Source organism: Pyxicephalus adspersus, chromosome 12 (assembly GCF_032062135.1).
Source record: "Pyxicephalus adspersus chromosome 12, UCB_Pads_2.0, whole genome shotgun sequence".
Taxonomy (NCBI): Eukaryota; Metazoa; Chordata; class Amphibia; order Anura; family Pyxicephalidae; genus Pyxicephalus; species Pyxicephalus adspersus.
This window is the reverse complement of record NC_092869.1, coordinates 29,218,902-29,237,259: the sequence shown is the minus strand read 5'-3', so window position 1 is coordinate 29,237,259 and position 18,358 is coordinate 29,218,902. Positions and strand designations below refer to the sequence as shown.

The 18,358-nt window shown below is 37.3% G+C and overlaps 1 long non-coding RNA gene across 1 annotated transcript; it reads right to left on the bottom strand.

The window, feature by feature from the left end:
• Positions 1-1,547: 1,547 nt before the first annotated feature.
• LOC140342031 (uncharacterized) lies at positions 1,548-11,179 on the bottom strand. The gene is made up of 3 exons (XR_011922978.1): positions 11,003-11,179; positions 10,423-10,635; positions 1,548-2,749 (listed from the first exon to the last, which is right to left on the bottom strand). It is a non-coding gene; the product is annotated as an uncharacterized lncRNA (long non-coding RNA).
• Positions 11,180-18,358: the final 7,179 nt, after the last annotated feature.

Sequence of the window (18,358 nt, the reverse complement as noted above, 5' to 3'; positions counted from 1 at the left end):
GCAATGCGTATCCAGGAGGAACTGGGACAGAACTTGTATAACAATTATGATGACAACATGAAGGAGGAATAATCTCCACCTCAAGGGATGGTTAAAAGTGATTAAAAGTAATGAAAGAGACAAAATCTATCTTGTGTAGTAGCAGCAAGCTTATACCCTTTAATACCTTTTAATGTCCCCAAAAATAACCTTCTGCTTCATCCTTCCTACATTAGCTAGTTCTTAGTAGAGGGAAGGTTCGGGTCACCATAGGTTAGCAAACTTTTAGCTGAAAACTGTGCAGGATTATTGCCAAAATAAAAAAACAACCTATATTGCAGTGCACAGCCTTTTCTCCAGGTTAACCGAATTACATGAATTACAAGAATTTATAGGAATGGATAATCTAGCCCTCATTTTAATAAAGGGTGGGTTCACAGGAGCCATATTGTCAGTCAGTGTGTTAGAGCTGTTGGGAGAGCTGACCTTTGTGGGATATATACTTTTACTGAATTTCACATTGGTACATTTGCCTTATAAAAGGTCAATTTACCATGATTATTGGTTGACAACTGGTTTCCTATTAGAATAGAAATACAATGGGGAAAAAATTTACTAGATTTGTATCCCTAAGACATCACTGGGGTACACCATAGTGTTTGTGAAAATTTTCATAACAAACAAGTGAGATTCCCTCTTCCATTTTTGCTTACTACATACCAGCCATGCCTTCCATCTAAATGTCCACCTTAGTAGAATAATATTTTTAAAAAGAGGTTTACATTGAAAGATTGTGCATGCACCTTGTTCTGGCAGTTTTCACTCAAATGCTGGGTCATGGGAAACATGAATTATGTGGCCTACTTACTATGTGTTTTTTAAAAGACATCAAAGTGCCATTACACATTTGCAATGTGATTTATAACACCTTTAATACTTTGAAATTGATACGGTATCCATTTATCATTGCCTTTTGGCAGTTACATCATGACTATACCACCTCTCAAACTTGTACTTATTTGTCCTATTTCCTGCGCAGCAGTCAGTTTCTGTCTTCAAAGCCTGACCTCTTGTTCTGGAAACACTTTTACAAGTATGCTGCCTAAAAAAATGCAGAACATACCTGTCAACTGACATCTTTTCAAGGCAATGTTTTTGTTCTTTTACAAGATCTATGTAAATTCGTTGATCCCTTAAGTTATGTTCTAATGCCTTAAATCTAAAAATATGCAATCTCAAAATCTTATATGAGCAAGAATGAGAAACATCTATGCCTCCAGGAGATGCAGACTGAAAGTGTGAAAAGACATAACTAGCCGTGATGTGGAAGTTATGGATCAAAATATGGTGGTACAATTATTTGGACAGATACAGACCATCAGGGGCAGTTGTGTGGCCTCTCGCAGCCTTTTTTGTTTATCTTTTTACCTCTTTAAATAGCTTTTAGGTCCTCAGGAAAGCCTGTTATGATTACTATGATTACTATATCCACAGTAAATTTACTTGGCGGTCAACTGGAAGAATGCCTCTTTTATTGCTGGCCAGTGGGAAGAATGCCACCCTTCCAGATAGCCCAAAACACAATTAGTGTCACTTAAACTGACCTGAGAGATCCAAATTGCCCATTGTTCAAGGAACCCAAAGCAACATTTGTAGGATCCCTATGGTTCCATGGAACCCTTATTGAAAAACACTGGCGTAGTATATGAGGGGGTGCTGAGAAGTTTCTGGCTTTGCATATAAAGAAGAGAGCCAAAGTTATGACATAACACATTTATTCCACATATTCCCCCCTGAGACTGATGCACTTGGTACAGCGTAGTTGCAGCTTTTCTAGATTGTTCAAAAAAAAGTCCTTTGGTTGGGCCGCAAACCAGCTCTCAGCAGCATCTTTGACGTCAGAAATGTCTTCAAAACGTTGCCCCTTCAGGTTTTTCTTCAAATTCGGGAACAGATATTAGTCCGAAGGAGCCAGGTCAGGTGAGAAGGGGGGATGGTGGACCCAGGGTGTGCAATTTGGCAGCCACAACATTGGAACATTGGCACAGGTGCATTGTCCTACAAAAAAAGGATCTCTTTGGTCAACTTTTCATGGCGTTTCATCCTAATTGCCTCCTTCAGCTGGTCCAGGAGGTTAGCATAATACTTTCCGGGGATACTAGAGCCCTGAGGTAGGTAGTCCACCAACAAAATACTGTCTTTGTCCCAAAAAACAAATGCCATGACTTTTTTGGCTGATTTCTGGGTTCGGAACTTCCTTGGTTTCAGGATCATAGATGTGGAGCCAGGTTCCATCCTGTGCAGCTTTAAAATGGGCCAGAATGGCTTTGGATGCTTCAACTCGTTCCTTCTTCTGATCACAGTTCAAACATTTTGTCACCCACTTCGCTGAAAGCTTACGCATGTCTAGGATAGTGGTGATAACAAACCCAACACGCTCCCGTGAGATGTCAAGTATCTGGGCTATCTCTTTTGTGGATTTTCGCCGGTCCTCAATAATCAGCTCATGGATAGCATCGCAGGTTGCCGGGTCAGTTGAGGTTGGGGGGTGCCCACTGTGGGGCTCATCTTCAATGGTGAAATGGCCAGTCTTGAAACAAGATATCCAGGTTTTCACAGTGCTGTAGGAAGGACACTTCTCCCCCAGTGTTTGTGACTTCTCAGTGTGAATGTCCTTTGCTGACTTTCCCTGGAGAAACAAGAACTTCATGACGGCCCGTAACTCCAAGGACATGAAACTTGCTTGTGTCTCTGCCATCACAGTTTGTCACTAAAAGAAAAAACAGTTTTAAGGATCGCAAAAACAGTTAAATACTAAGATATTAGGCTGTCATATGCCCCCACACTAATTTTTCTATTTCATCTCAGCACCCCCCCTATACAATAGGGATCAAAAAGGTACGGGTAAAACATCAGGTGGCAAGAAGACCTTCAATGTATGGGATCAAACAATATTAGAGAGAAATTCTTTACTGATTGTCAAGGTAAGGTGGCACTACTTACCTCCAATATTTGGAAGCATTTCACCACCAACATATGAAGGCAATGCACATACTAAAATGGGGGTATGTCTCTACTGCCCTCCAATACAAGGGAACAATTTAACACCAATCAGCATTGTTAGGGGACACCTCTTTAGCTTATTCACTGTACACAGATTTAGGAGTACACTACTTTAATACCCACTGTAAGGGACCAATTTCCAATGACCTTCAATGTAAGAGGGTGCTTTACTGAGCACCAACATAGGGGAAATTACACTGACTATCAATATAAGAGGCCTCTTTTCCTATGACCACCAATTTTAAAAGGACATAACAGTGACCATTGTGTGCAAAACAAACCACAGACATACTCTTCAACACTAAACTAATGTATTCAAATACATAAATATTATTGTGAATCACTAAACATTGATGTTTTCACACCCTCTGACCCCAATGCACAATCAGTGAAGTGTCATTCCTAAAAAGCCTATATTCTTTTAATAAGTCAGTCCCATTGTATCAATGTAAGTGAAAATTATTATTTCATTTATTAAGAATGTTGATTTTTACACTATAATATTTGGAACAAAAAAGCTTGTGACAAATCTGTTTTACGGTTTAGGTCTAATATAAAACATGAGTCCCTCTCTAAAAGCGTAGGGGAAGGCACCGGGTAGATTTCTTTTTCTCACTTGAAGACTTTAGGCAGGAAACTGTTCTGGTTAACTTTTAGATCGACTTTGGGTTTACATGGGACATAAGGCAGTAAGTGTTAGCAGGGTGAATGGGGCAAATAAGTGAATAGTTTCTTAAATCTGTATAATAAAGCGTAAACACGTTAAGTAAAAATAATATGATCTGTACTGTATAAATAATGCAGCGTTATTCTGAATGCCAACCAAAAACATTTATTTTACATTGTGTATACATAAACTTTTCTCTATTTTGCTTATGTTCTTACAAATAATAAGTCTGAGTGATACTGACTGAGGCTTTTAGCTTATGCGCTGATCACCTGGAATAACAGAGAAACATTAATCTCAGATATCTGCCCTGCGGACTTTACTCAAAAGCTTGTCCCTCCCAGCTGTCCTGACAACCGGTCTCATTAGAAAAACATGTCCTTAAATGAAGAGCCTCTTACAGACACCATGACATGCAAAATCTGAGCTGACACTGACATTTAAATTTAATGTAACATTTGGAAGCTAAAATAAATTCTTTAACTCTTTTTCATTTGCCTGTACTTTACAATGCCTTTGTTTGTCTCATTACTGATATTATTTACTTTAATATTATTATTTTATATAGGAGGACACAGATGAGGTTCTACACTGTTGTGTGCACTGTAACAAAAAACTATCTAGTGCATAATTATTGTTTGCAGGAGTTATGTCTTATACATATGGATTTCATTTTGTCTTTTAAAGTCTAGCCTGTGGAGAATCAGAATCTACAAAGCAACAGAGCTATTGTTTAAATTCTTATTTCACATAAATAATGAGGTACATGTCAGCAATACTAAATAATGTTGTTTCTAAAAAGAAAGGACTTCTAGCTTACCATGATCAAAAAGCATAAGCTAACTGGTATAACTGATATCTTACACTGGTTATTAATATTAATAATAATAATAATAATAATATTAATATTATTAATAATAATTATAATAAACAGTATTAATAAAGCACTAATATATTATGCAGCGCTGTACAATAAATAGGGGTTGCAAATGACAGACAGACACAGAAAGTGAAACACGAGTAGGAGAGGACCCTGCCCCAAAGAGCTTACAATCTAACAGTTGTTCACATGGTCTTTGGCTACCAAGTCATTAGAAATCAGATCATAGTTAGAATCATTAAATCTGAGACTGCAGATCATCTATTTATTTATTATTCAGACAGACCTTATCTGATAGATAAGTGGGATAAAAGAACTATACCTAAAAACCAAAACCTGAAAGTTATAAGCAAATTGTACAAAAGGAACTATGCACAGAAAGAAGGTTTTATTAAGATCAATAATTGATTAAAGTACTAAATGTCGCTGGCCATCTACTGATTATGAATAGGTAGTGTTAATATTACCAAGCCTTACAAAGCCTTTCCTGTCCAATGATTGGACTCAGTATCATAGAGAAAAAGAAGGAAAGCAAAGTAGGCTTTTGAAGGCATTAGGAGACTTATTGTGTATTATGTATAAAATATGTATATATTATGTAAAAAATGACTATAATTTATTGTTTAAGTACAAAACCTTTAAAAATTTATTAAATTGATAATCAATTTACATACAATGAAAGTATTGTCTTTCCACACTAATTTTGGTCAGTAGGGAAAGTTACAAACTTGCATATAGTTAACAGATTAGAAAGTGGGATCTCACTCGCCGCGTTTCGCCCATGAGGGCTTCCTTAGGGGATACAGAGACCCTGAACTTGCAGTAATAATGTAATTACAATTATAGTTCAAATACATGTATAATATACAAGGTAGTAACAGAAAGGGAGATACAGCAATACCTGCGACACTTAGAATCTTCTACAATAAAGAGTAAGAGTATAACTTACTAATATGAAGTACTGGAATGGTGTCAGGTAGTGATGGTTTATTAAATGATTGGGATACCAATACCAAAGACCAAGATCTTTTTAAGATGTTTGACAATAATAAAGAGGACTATAGTCTTTTGATGTTTTATTTTTTAAGAAGCATTTTAAAAGGACCTGCTAAATGTAGAACAAGGACAGCAAACCAAACATCTGTCCTGACCCATCTGGTTGGATACATAGAAACTGCATAGGTCAGACAATGTTTTATGGTTTTCAGTCTTTCCACACCAATTGGAAGAGGTCTGTCCCTCCTTAGGTTTCACACTGTAACATAAGCCAGTTGAATTTGGCAATGGTCAGCTCATGACTATATCATAGACATGAGTCTAATATTTCCAACCTATTAGCCTGCCTTGGTGGGATGAGTTTACACCTAAACCTCTGTGTGGTCTAGTACCTATTGATATATAGTGTATATTTCTTGTGTTATATGTTTTAATGTGTTAAAACATTAAAACAAGCTTGTATCACCAGAAATGAATTTTGTATGGCTGATTTAATCTGTGACATCCTTATTCAGCAGATGAAATGTCTGTAAATGTAAAATACACACACTTTGCAGAGGTGATAAACATGCAAATTAAAAACTTGAAATAGAAGCCTCCAGGGCACTTTTTCTTCTCTTGTTTCTATATTCGCCATCTGCAGAGGCAAAAAAAAAATAAGAAACAGATTGTTGGAGGACCTATGCTTATCTGATAGTAAAACTATGCAGCATTAGGACGGCTCAATCCCAGATGGAACATATGGGCGCATATGTTAGTATGTTTCTAGAAACCATCCTTATTATGTTATCAACATACAGTGTTTTCTATAAATGTTTGCCTTTGTAACCTTATTATTTGTACATGTATTAAGCCAACATTGAAATGTAAATCCAACAGCAGATAATACAGTATTTGCATTGTTTGTAAGACATTTTCTGGTATGGGAAACAAATGGAGGCTTCATCTTGCTATATTGATCTTTCAAACTTACAAAAAACAATAAGTTATCAGAAGTAGTTTGGCAATGCCAGAGCCAACAGTCTTTATTGAGCACAGACTGATGGCTTTTCTCTAATCAACCCCTGGGCAAGTTGTGATAGATTTAGGTCATAGAACCAGACCACAAAGGAACTTTCCTATTGCATCCAAAATATACGTTAAACCAATTCCCAATACAGCTATTGGCTTAGCCAGTGCCTACCCTGAACTAGAGCACAAGAATTTTGTTATTGCCTCTGACAAATACATTTATTCAATCCCCTATTCAACTAATGCCATAGCCAGTGCATAACTGCTTTCTAGTCGGGCCTGAATTTAGCATTTAGGCTTTCTTTATTCTCAGCAGTTTACGTGATGTCCCAATATGACCTTTCAAACTTCCAAAACTGTGAACCAATATTATGTAAACCAATGACCAGCAGCAATTCTGCACTGTGGGTATAATGCCAACAGAGTCTTCATTGAACATTGACCGAAGAAACTGCTCTGGTCAGCCTCAGGGCAACCTGTTGTGACATTAGGTCCAAACTAGAACAGAAATTTCATATTGTATTGTTGACATATATATTTATTCATTTCTCTATACAACTAATGGCCCTACTAGTGGTTACTTGGTTCCTGCTGGGACCTAAATTTGGCATTTGAGATGTTCTTTATTCTTAGCAGTTAATATGACTGCTCAATATGATCTTTCAAACTTCCATGGCCAAGAGCAGTTCTTTATTATGGGGGCTGATACCAACAGAGTCTTCAATGAACTTTGACTGACAACTTTGCTTTAGTCAGCTCCAGGTCAACCTACTGTGGCATTAAGTCAAAGAACCTCAAACTGAGGCACAAGAACTTTCTTTTTGCATCTGGCACATACATTTATTTAAGAATCGATTCAACTATTGCCAAAGCCAGTGCTTAATTGTTTTCTTGTTGGATCTGAACTCATTTTCTTTTTCATTTCTGCAGTTTATATGATGGCCAAATATCATATTTGAATTATACAAAATTATAAACCGGTATTTGAAATCATATGACCATGGCTGCAGTTCTGCATTGTGGGTGCTGCAGAGTCTTCATGGAATGTTGACTGATGACCTTGCTCCTCAGCCCCCAGAAAACTTGCTGCAGGTTTAGGTTAAAGAACTGGAACACAACTGAACTTTCCTATTGCATCTCCCCAGCCAGTCTTTGATTACTTTATAGTTGACCTTAGAGATGGCATTTAGACTTTTCTTAAGGTCAGTATATTATCTGATGGTCCAATATGATCTTCAGAGAGCCATGCAGAAGGGGCAGATGGTATTCACTGTTCCGTCAGGCTGTAGAACTTATTAACAAAAACAATCTAGTACTGGATCAAGCCCTGGTTAACTCTTCTCCTAGTATATCTGGAACTAATAACTAAAGTCATATTTAATGATCATTAGGCAATGTTAAAAATATCCACTACATGGAACACGCGCTTGTTTTCTGCCATCACATACTTTGTATCTATCACATCACAAAACCATTCTCTGTTACTTTTTTGTGTCTTGTTGGCATTAAATCAAACTCCCAGTTGGATAACATAAAAAAACCTGCTCTGCTGCCTTCTATCCCCTCTGAACAACAGCAATGTAATTGCTCATACTCTGTCAGATTCCTCCACCATGGGACCTCCATTCCCCTGTTTAGTTTACACCTCCCCTTCCTACAGAACACTCTTGAGCATTACATATATCCTGACCCTTCCAGTCACACATTCTTATCTTGACATGGCTGATCTGCACACAGGCCCTCTGTACTTAGCGTCCTCCTGGGAATTGTATATGTCTGAATGATACCTCTATGTATAAATTGCTAGACATAACCATGGTCTACCTGTCTAGCACATGGAAATGGAAAAAGACAGTTCATTATATGAGCAAGAATAAACTAAAACAAAGTCACAGCATAAAATATAATCTAGTAAAACTGAAAATGTGACATTTAAAGTGTATGTAAACTTCAACAATAAAATAATTTCTTTTAGATCATTTTATTATATCATTGTACACATTTTGTTATATCTGTTCATACCGTTTATCTAACCTCAAATCTAGTAAACTGGTAACTTGCTATGCTATCCAGAACTTTCGACTTTTATCAGTTTGCATTGTTCCCAATCTTCTCTTGGGGCTAAAATATTATCCCATGTTATGGAAAGAGAGTGATAATATTGTTCCCACTCCATTGTATAACCCATAAGCTGCGTACACACGTGCAATTATTGTCGTTGGAAAGGATCTTTTACGATCCTTTCCAACGACTAAGGACTGAACGACTAAGGACTGCACGATGCATGAACGAGTGCTGTACTTACAGCACCGTACTGCTCAATGGAGAGGGGTGGGGGAGAATGACGTAGCGGCACCCTGCTGTGCTCTCTCCCCCTTCCCTTGCATTACGATCGTTCGTTGTCCATGGATCCGCCAGGACGATCGTTCAGACGATGGATGACAGGCGCTGTACACACGCCCGATTCTTGCCCGACATCGGCCCTGAGACGATTATCGGGCGAGAACCATTGGATGTGTGTACGTAGCTTTAGACTTTATTCATGCTTTACCAGATGTGCTTTTCATGCAATTTACTGCTACGCATAGTAAAGCACAGTCATCTGAATTGCTGTTCTTTGTAACGGTGACTGCTTTCGGTACATTGAAGTGCACAAAAACAGGCAGTGCCTTGTAGCAAAGTACTTCACTGCATTGCATCATATACAGAACACCAGGGTAAAAAATGAAAAAGAAAACTGAAGCAGCCACCACTAGAAGTTGCATGTATTACACTTTTTGTTCTAGGGGTTCTATAAGTTTTTACCATTCTTAGCCCATTACCAATGATCATTTTCTTCTCATCTTCCTAAATGTCTTCTGTTGTCCTGAATAGTGTGTTGTTAGGCTATTTACATTTCCTTACTGAATTCAGTTCATTTAGACCTACACAAAACATAACAATGAGAAGGAGGTTGTATATCTGTGAACCATGTAACAAGAAACTGCAAATTTACTCAAAGGCAAAGCAAGAATCCTTAGGAACACTGCAGCAACAGGCACTGTAAGATTTTGGTATGTGGGTATAAGTGGCTTGCATTTGAGATCCCTTTGCGTTGTTTGAGTTACTTTTACATTTATATTGACCAAACATATACCCTTTATATCAAACTGACATTGTTAAATGGAATGAAATACTCAGGGCCTGAAAGCAATGCAGAGAGATTTACAGGCAATAATATAATTTCTGTTCACAAAAAGTTCATAGTTTATACCTTCATGCAGTAATATTAGGTAGAGAGAATAATATTATTATTATTATTATTATTATTAGGTTGTGGTCAAGGTTACGGATATCTCTCTGCCATTGACCAAGTCTGGGATGTGGCAAGGGAGGGCAAGGGTTTGATAGGTTGAAAGTGATAAGGTTATGATCAGAGAGGGGGAATGGTGAGTTGTCAAGGAGGGTGAGGTTGCAGAGTTTGGAAAATACTAATATAAGATGCTTTAAAAGTGTGAAAAGTCCTTTCTTTATCGGAGGACACCATATTTTTCAGGTAGAATTTTTAGACATACTAATATGCATGCTCTTGGGCCAATTTTATTTAAAGACGAGTTAACTAACCTGATGAACGTTGTTGAATTGTGCAAAGAAATTGAAGCACTTGGAGGTTTCTTAAAAATGGAAAAGCAGGCAATGGCCATCCAAAATACATTTTGTATGGTTGGGATTGATCCTTGTACAATGACTACCATGCTGACCAATGTACCTGTAACTATATGTTGCATCTTTAGCTTCATGGAACTTTATCTCTCCAAGACTAGATTTACATGACAGTCTCACTTACCTCTTGAGAATGAACTATGTGTAATGTAAAAGGTCAAGAGCTGTCAATGTTATCTGTCAATCAACCTTTACTTTGCACCTCCATGATTCTAGTTCAAAACCTTTAAGGTGGTATAGCACTTGTACTTATTTCTATCCATTAACAAATCCTCAGGTCTTCCCCTGCCCTTTATGACTGATTTGGAAGTTCATCAACATCCTCATCTTCATCCACCTACATAGAAAGAAAAAGGACAATTAGTTATTTCTCATATTGCGTCTAATTTATTAAAGCTCTCCAAGGCTGGAGAGGATACACTTCCATCAGTGAATCTGGGTGATCCAAGAAAACCTGGAATGGATTTGGAAACCTGGAAAGTAATTTGCTATTTGTTAGCAAATGTTTTCAATCCAGGACCAGATCTATTCCAGGTTTCCTGGATCACCCAAGTTCCCACATCAGATCAATGATGCCTGGTAAAGCTGCAAAAATCTTCCAACACCTAAACTTCCTTACACTTTCATATTAGCTATCCCCCTCCTACAGATATTCACCTTTGCTGTCCTACCTACCAATCCTTTACTCTTGAAACCCTCAGTACCTGGCTATTTTGGATATGGAGAAGGATGAAAGTCTCAGATATCCATGGCCAACCACCAAACTTGGCCACTGCCACATGAGGGCATGCACCTGTAAAAACATAAGAAATAGTCATCAGATCACATTTTTCCATATACATACAGTAATTCAGCATGAAGCAAATTCTATACTTTGTTTTTTCACAGTTCGTATCACAAGACCAGTCCCTGCTGCTCACTCTCCTTGTGCAGGGTGTTTGGTCTTGTATCCGGCCCCTGTAGCTTTCAGGGAACATGTAGTAAATAGACCTACTAACCCCTTTCACAGCTTTACTCTCAGCTTACTCAATGTACAACAAAGATATAATGTCACATTTACTTTTACAAGGAAATATTCATGTTTTTAAAGCATTTGGTGCCCATAAAGTGTATTTTTAACCATTGCAGCTATTGAAGAAATTAATTTTTTTGTGACATGATTTCAGGTTTAAGGCCCACACTGGCAGTTATATTCCAAATGCAGTAGGTTCTGCGCTTTCTCAGTTCATTCAAAGTTCGCAACTATCTGTTAGCCTTATGGAAGGCTGCAACCTATTGTAGATCATTAGCTTTTCTTTCCTTGTTACTTCATCCAAAAACAAAACATAGACACCTGAAAGCAATTGTTCTGATGGCACGGTACTGGAATGTTTCTATTTATCCGAAGCTCCGCTCTGGACTATTTTTAAGTGTATCTAAGTAGTATGGTTCCCCCTGCACTGCATGGTTTAAATATTTGTTTAGCTACAGGGTAAAGGAATAATTCCTCGCTCCTGCAGATTTGCTGCCTGACCCTGTGATCTCATCATACAGGACCTATGTTTAGATCACTGCCAAGGCTAGAGTTACATAGGTTGCAAATTTACTTATTTATTTGCTTAGAACAGACAAATTCCAAACTCAACTCAGATAGCCTTCTAGGTGAACCCTAAGGGTCCATTTCCTTCCTTGCGGTGAGTATTAATCATGTGAGTCAATGTCATTATGTCATTTGTTATTGTGGGGTTGCAGGCAATGAATGCTGTCAATGCACCCCTACGTGCCAAAGATCACACAGGCCCTTGTTTTGCGATGCAACACACAGAATGTGCATCTGCACTTTAAGCGGAACTAAACTTAAATTTTAACAAATCACACTTACCTTTACTTCCGCAGATCGCTCGATCCTTCCTGAGCTTTCTATGATTTTGTCCTGATTTCTTCTTTTTTCCTGCTTCTTTTGCTACCCAATCTTGCACTGTGCAGGCACGAAATCAGGTGACGCATGATGCTGTCACATGGGTGACATTGGCACTTCCTTTTTCAATGACTGAAAAGCCCCTTCTGCGCATGCACAAGTTCAGGCATACGCAAAAGGAGCAGCCCAAAAATTCTCATTGGTAGGCATATTTTAATATGGTTTTTGATAAAATACTTCTTCTTGTACCTCTGCATTGCTGCACAATCCTGCAGTGCTTCTAAGATTCAATCAGAGATTCCAAACTCATGTAGGCTGTGGGGGGGAAGATGTTACAGGAGGCCTGGTTATCAGTATCACCACCACTAATGTATAGGCTTGTAGCTTGTCAATCAGCCGCTGGCCACACCCAGACCCGCCCACTGCTTTCTGGATTGACAGCACCGCCTCTGTTGCTCAGACACTCCCACTGTGATCTGCAGTGTCTGGGAAGAGGAGCTTGTGAGACATAACTGAAGGAGAATTTTGCTCATTCAGGGAGGTTTAAGCTTGGACTTCCCATAGTAACTGAAGTTGGCACTTGTATTAGACATTGAGACAGGAGCCTTTAGTTGTATTTTAGGTTTCCCTGTAAAATGCTTGAATATTGAAATTCCAGCAGTTCTAAAAACTCCGTTTAAAGGCTCCTATGAACTTATAATACTCTTAAAATGAAGGGGAAAAAATGAAACACACATCTGTATGTGATGAAATAAAAAAAAAAAAACATATCCAATTGCAAGTCTACTCCGCACAGCCTATACATTCAAACAGAAACCCTTCTCAGTGACTCTGCCCCCTCCTACAGTTCCCATGGGGACACATTCCAACCTCCTCTAATAAAATTCAGGTCATGTAAGGGGAAAAAAAACAGACCCGTGCTTAAATGGAGGGATCAAACAAAAAAATACTCTAAAAAGCTTCACTTCAGAATGTGAGTATAGCCAAGACAAACTCACCTTCCTTGCTCTATAAAATTTCATTTAATGCTGTTTGAAAAGTGTCGCTAGGTGCCGTGCAATGTGACAAATATATTTAAGTGTTGACTTATGTAATTATAAAAATGTTTGAGAAGTGACTTTCCCAAAGGGTATATATTTCTCCTATATTTAAGTAGAGTTTGTTTTTCCTTTTAAAATACAGGAACATTCTCTGTTTGCCTGCATGAATAAAAAGCTTCACCAGGAAAATCTATTGTAGGCTTTATAGGAACAACAACATTTTTTGGGTAACATTTTGGTTAGTGCAAAATGTCCAATTTTATATCCCATAAATTTTTTTGAAAGTCTATTTAAATTGTGATAGTTACACACCCCTGGATATTCTGAGGTTAGGAAAAAAGTCAAATCCTTACCCCTTTTCTGTGATTGGTTAAAGAAGAGAAGCACTCTGATGTCATCTTTTGTCATCATGTTCCTTCCCAATCCGTACATCTGATTGGATTGTGCCACCCCTCCAAATTGTGCTTTGCTTTACAGGCGAATCTTTGGTGACATATTCAATTAGTTACAAAAGCTATACGTGAAATGAAACATACCCCTTGAAAATTTGCAATCAGCCTTTATTACAGAAGGGACAGGCAATGTCTCTTCTTATACAATAAAATACATATACCTGCCTGACCCCTATTTTTTCTGGATTGGTTGGACTGGGATGAAGCATGCGCATATGCTGAGTTGCATACGCATGCTTTTTTCAAAAGAAGATAATTTGAGATTAGCACCTATTGTTTTAATGACTGAATAGCCCTTTCTGTGCATACCTGATTTCAGGCATGCACAGAAGAAGCAGCCCGAAGACTCCTGCGATAGGTGTCCTAAGGCATTTTATGCTTAGCTGCACATACACATGCTTTTTTTAAAACAAGGCAGGTAAGTATGTTTTCTTGCAGAAATAGCTTTGCCTTCTGTATCAATGAACCTCATCAAAGACTTTTTGTGGACTATAGTTCTGCTTTAAACTTTTTTGTGTGTGTGGTTTCAGCTATTTCTCCAATTCCTGTTATGTCTGCTTGCAGTACAGCTTTTTTGCACATGTTTCCATCCCCGAAAATGTAAAACATTACAAAGAACAAAATACTGAACAAATTCTGCCATGCAAAGGTCACATCATCAGTAGGAAACGTAACTCATCAGCTCAGAACATGCGATAGGTTCAGAAACACAGAATTCCAACATACTGATCATTATCCTTTGAAGCAAATATTTTGTTAAAAGTATGTCAATTATAGAATTACTGGTAGATTTCTGTGATTAATAGAAGCAATTTAGATTGTTAAACAATTAGACAACCTCTTTCCAATCAGCGTAATATGCAAAGCTCATTATAGACTAATTGGACTCTTTGCTGGAGAAGATTTCTGCTGCACACGAGTTGTCTAATGGCAGGCATGAACCATGAGATTTTTCTGCTTATGTCAATATCTATATTGCGATCATGATTATGTACAGCTCAGTGTAATATGTTGGAGCTTTATAAAAAAAGGTTAATAAGTATAATTATAGATACAATAATTAAAAACCCATCCTTGTGATCATCTAAAAGTATTTAACATACCGTCTCATTGTCCAATGATAGATCTGGAATCCAATTGATTTTACCACTGAATTGAATTAAAAAGCTAAAATGTTGACCATAACAAAAAAGTTGTTTTAATATCTTGTTTAAGTTAAACAAATATTTCAAAAAATGCAAGCAATTATCCTGATAGAAAAACTGGTATCTATTAATTAAATCTTAATTTCATGGTGTTAAAGTAAAGATAAAGAATGACTATTTGGGTAAATATAGATAATATTAAAGGAAGAAAGTTTGAGAATTGTTTCCCCCCTCCGTATGCATTCTAAGGTCACAAAGAAATAAGATGGTTATATACACATTGTCACTGGGATGAAAAGTTTTATATTTTTTATTTATTCATTTATTTATTTTTTCCACAAGAATAAAAGTTAACACTATTAACTTGGTTACACGTGTGTCTAGGGAAAAGGGAAAAAATCCCTCTTTTTTTTTTTGGTTATTTTCACTATTTTTATATTGTACAAGATTGATAAGGGATGTACACTAGGACAAGATAAAGTAAAGGGGAATTAACAAGGGGTCAAAGAGGGGAGTTAACAATTAAAATCGATTAAGGAAAATGGGGCTAATAATAAGCACTTATGGTTAGAGAATTAGTAGAATTCATGGGTTTGGTAGGTCGAATAGATGGATAATGAAAGGAGGTGACAGTTGTATTACAACGTTGTTATCATGGATTTATTGTAGTCCTCTAGAATTTATTTTGATATGGCTTGAGATATATATGTTTGTTCAATTTGTTTGTGAAACTAAATGAAAATGAATAAAGAAATTGAAACAGAAAAACTGGTATCATAATGTTTCAGGTGTGTGCATATAAAACTTTAAAAAAAAAAATGGAGAGTAAGGGAGACCTCTGTTGTGTTTAGTTTACCATCTGTATCCCATTAGGAAGAATCACCTTTAGGGCTCTTTTAGAACTATGGTTTAAAACAACATGGCTGGTAGCTCCTGGCCGCACAGCAGCTACTGTACCACAGGCAAAAGGATTTGCATGCATTTACGATCCTAGTGCTTCTTCAGCCAACAACCACAAAGCCAAAAGCACGTTGGTGTTCTGACATTCTGACACATTTGCATGCATGAAAAAACAATTTCAGTCTATCCCGTTCACTTAAATCATTATTATTATTATTATTATTATTATTATTATTAATAATAATAATAATAATAATAATAAACAGGATTTATATATCGCCAACATATTATGCAGCGCTGTATAATAAATAAATAATAAATAGGGGTTGCAAATGACAGACAGATACAGGGAGTGACACAGGAGGAGGCGAGGACCCTGCCTCGAAGAGCAGGTTGGGGCATGGGTAGACCAGCAGCAAATCACTGTGGCTCACTGTTGGGTCTGAAATGGCCCTTACTCCCTGCTTTCTATAAACAGGAAGTGGGAGAAAATTTCTCTAAATGACTCTCCTTTTTGACAGAATAAAGAGGGTAGTTCTTCTAAAGGGGTGAGTGGTTATAACCTTTAACTTGCAGCATTGGATTCCTGGGTTCAGCTCCCACTAAGGACAGTGCATGCAGTTGGCACATCTTCCCTCTGTCTATTATTTTTTTATTAAACTGCATTTATATAGCGCCAAAATAATATGTAGCGCTGTACATTAAATAAGGGTTGCAAATGACAGACAGATCCAAACAATGACACAGGAGCTAACAATCTTTACACTGATTCCCTCCCACAGTCCAGAAACAAATCTAGGTTAAATGACCTACACCCAAACTGGCTCCAATATGTGTGGACAGTAGTAGTAGTAGGGGCATTGGATTGTAAGGATTTTTGGGCATGAACTAGCCACTTACATAGTAATGATATATGTTTGTGATGATTTGCTTTATTATTAAAAAATTTGCATTTATATTTTGTTTAACATGTTTTCTTTTGTATCGGTTTTATTATTTTATTGTACTGTTTTATTGTTACTGTTATTGTACTGTTTAAAAAAAGTAAAAACCTTTAATAAAAGTTTGAATTGAAAAAAAAAATTCATTAACACAGTCTTAGGCCAATTTTGTGGGGAAGCAATTTAACTCAACTGCATGTTTTTAGGATGTGAGAGAAACGTGTCCTTGTCAAGATCCGAACTGAGAAATAGTGCTACAAAGGCCAGAGTGCTAGCCACTGAGCCACCCTTTTATCTCTTTACCTCTGCATTGAACGTGCAAGTGAATTGATTCAACAGAGCCAAAGTATGACTTTCAATTGGTCTGCACATATGTGTGGTCATTTGTAAGCAAATGTGATTATTAATAATACATATTTGGGTCAATTTAAAACATATAAATATATATCTATTTAAATTTCTATATTTGTGTAATCTCATTTCAACATGCAAAGTTTACCCTTCCATTAGTTTGCAACGTACAAAATAAATTTTGTGCATAAATACTTATAAACCTTTTTCCGAATAGGGAATATACTTAGATTATACATTAATTTTATTTGTATTGTAACCCTAAAACATTTTTAACCTTAAAGAAGGTCTGATAATGATGTTGGCTTCCCGCCGCTTTGCCTTTTCCAATGTGTCCTATGAAAAGACAGTTTAGGCTGAAGCTTTCCCTTTCCCCAGGAAATAAAAAGCTTTGCAGGCACCTATTATGGGTGAACCAAACGAAGCAGCCATGCTTTTATCTGGCAGCATCCTAATGATGTCATGAGGCCATCTTTAGCTTTGGGGATGTCCTCTTTGTGTTATCTACAATATTCTATGGGCTGTAAAAAGAGGCACTTAAAACATGAAAGGTGGCCCTTGTGCACAGGATGGAGAGCATGGCACATTTCCACCAGAGAAGGCATCAAGCGTCTGCCATGGGGTGATGTATGAGGCTTAAAGGTCAAAAGTTCTGCTTTACAATCAGAGAGAATAGGGAGGGGGGGATAATGAAGGCTGATTTGTGACCATTTTTCTCACTTGTCATTATCATAGATGGCCCTTTATTTCTTTGGTTTAAACATTTTTATTTGTAAAGTCCGGGCATTTCATCATTGTAGAGCCACCCTGCCATACTTTAGTGGTCATGGAAAAGGTCGCATTTTAACGATACAAAAAATGGACAGAGTTTCTTAAAGCAAAGAAATGTAATCATTACTGCTCGGGTGATATATATACGCCATTATTAGGAGATAGCTTGACCAAGGGCCAAATTCACAGACAAATGTGTTCCTGGAGCCCAGTACTTCCTAAAATATATCCAAACACAAGTTTACAATGTGGTGGCTGAATTGCTCCTTGAGATTTTTTTACCCTTTATTTTAACCTTGTAATCCTGCCAGTAACACACATTCTGTCCTAGGGTGACCATGCTCATTCACCCTCAGAGTTGAAAGTCATTGTAGACAGAGCTACAAAAATTCCCTATCTCCTCTTCTGCATAATATAGAGAAAAGAGGTCCTGAAATCCTCAGAGATAACAATGTAACTGCAGCGTGCCCAGGTGTTATCAGATTTCTGGAAGGATCAAATAGAATTATTTTCCACTTATCAAACAGCCTTAACAAAATGATAATAATAGTATATTAAAAAGA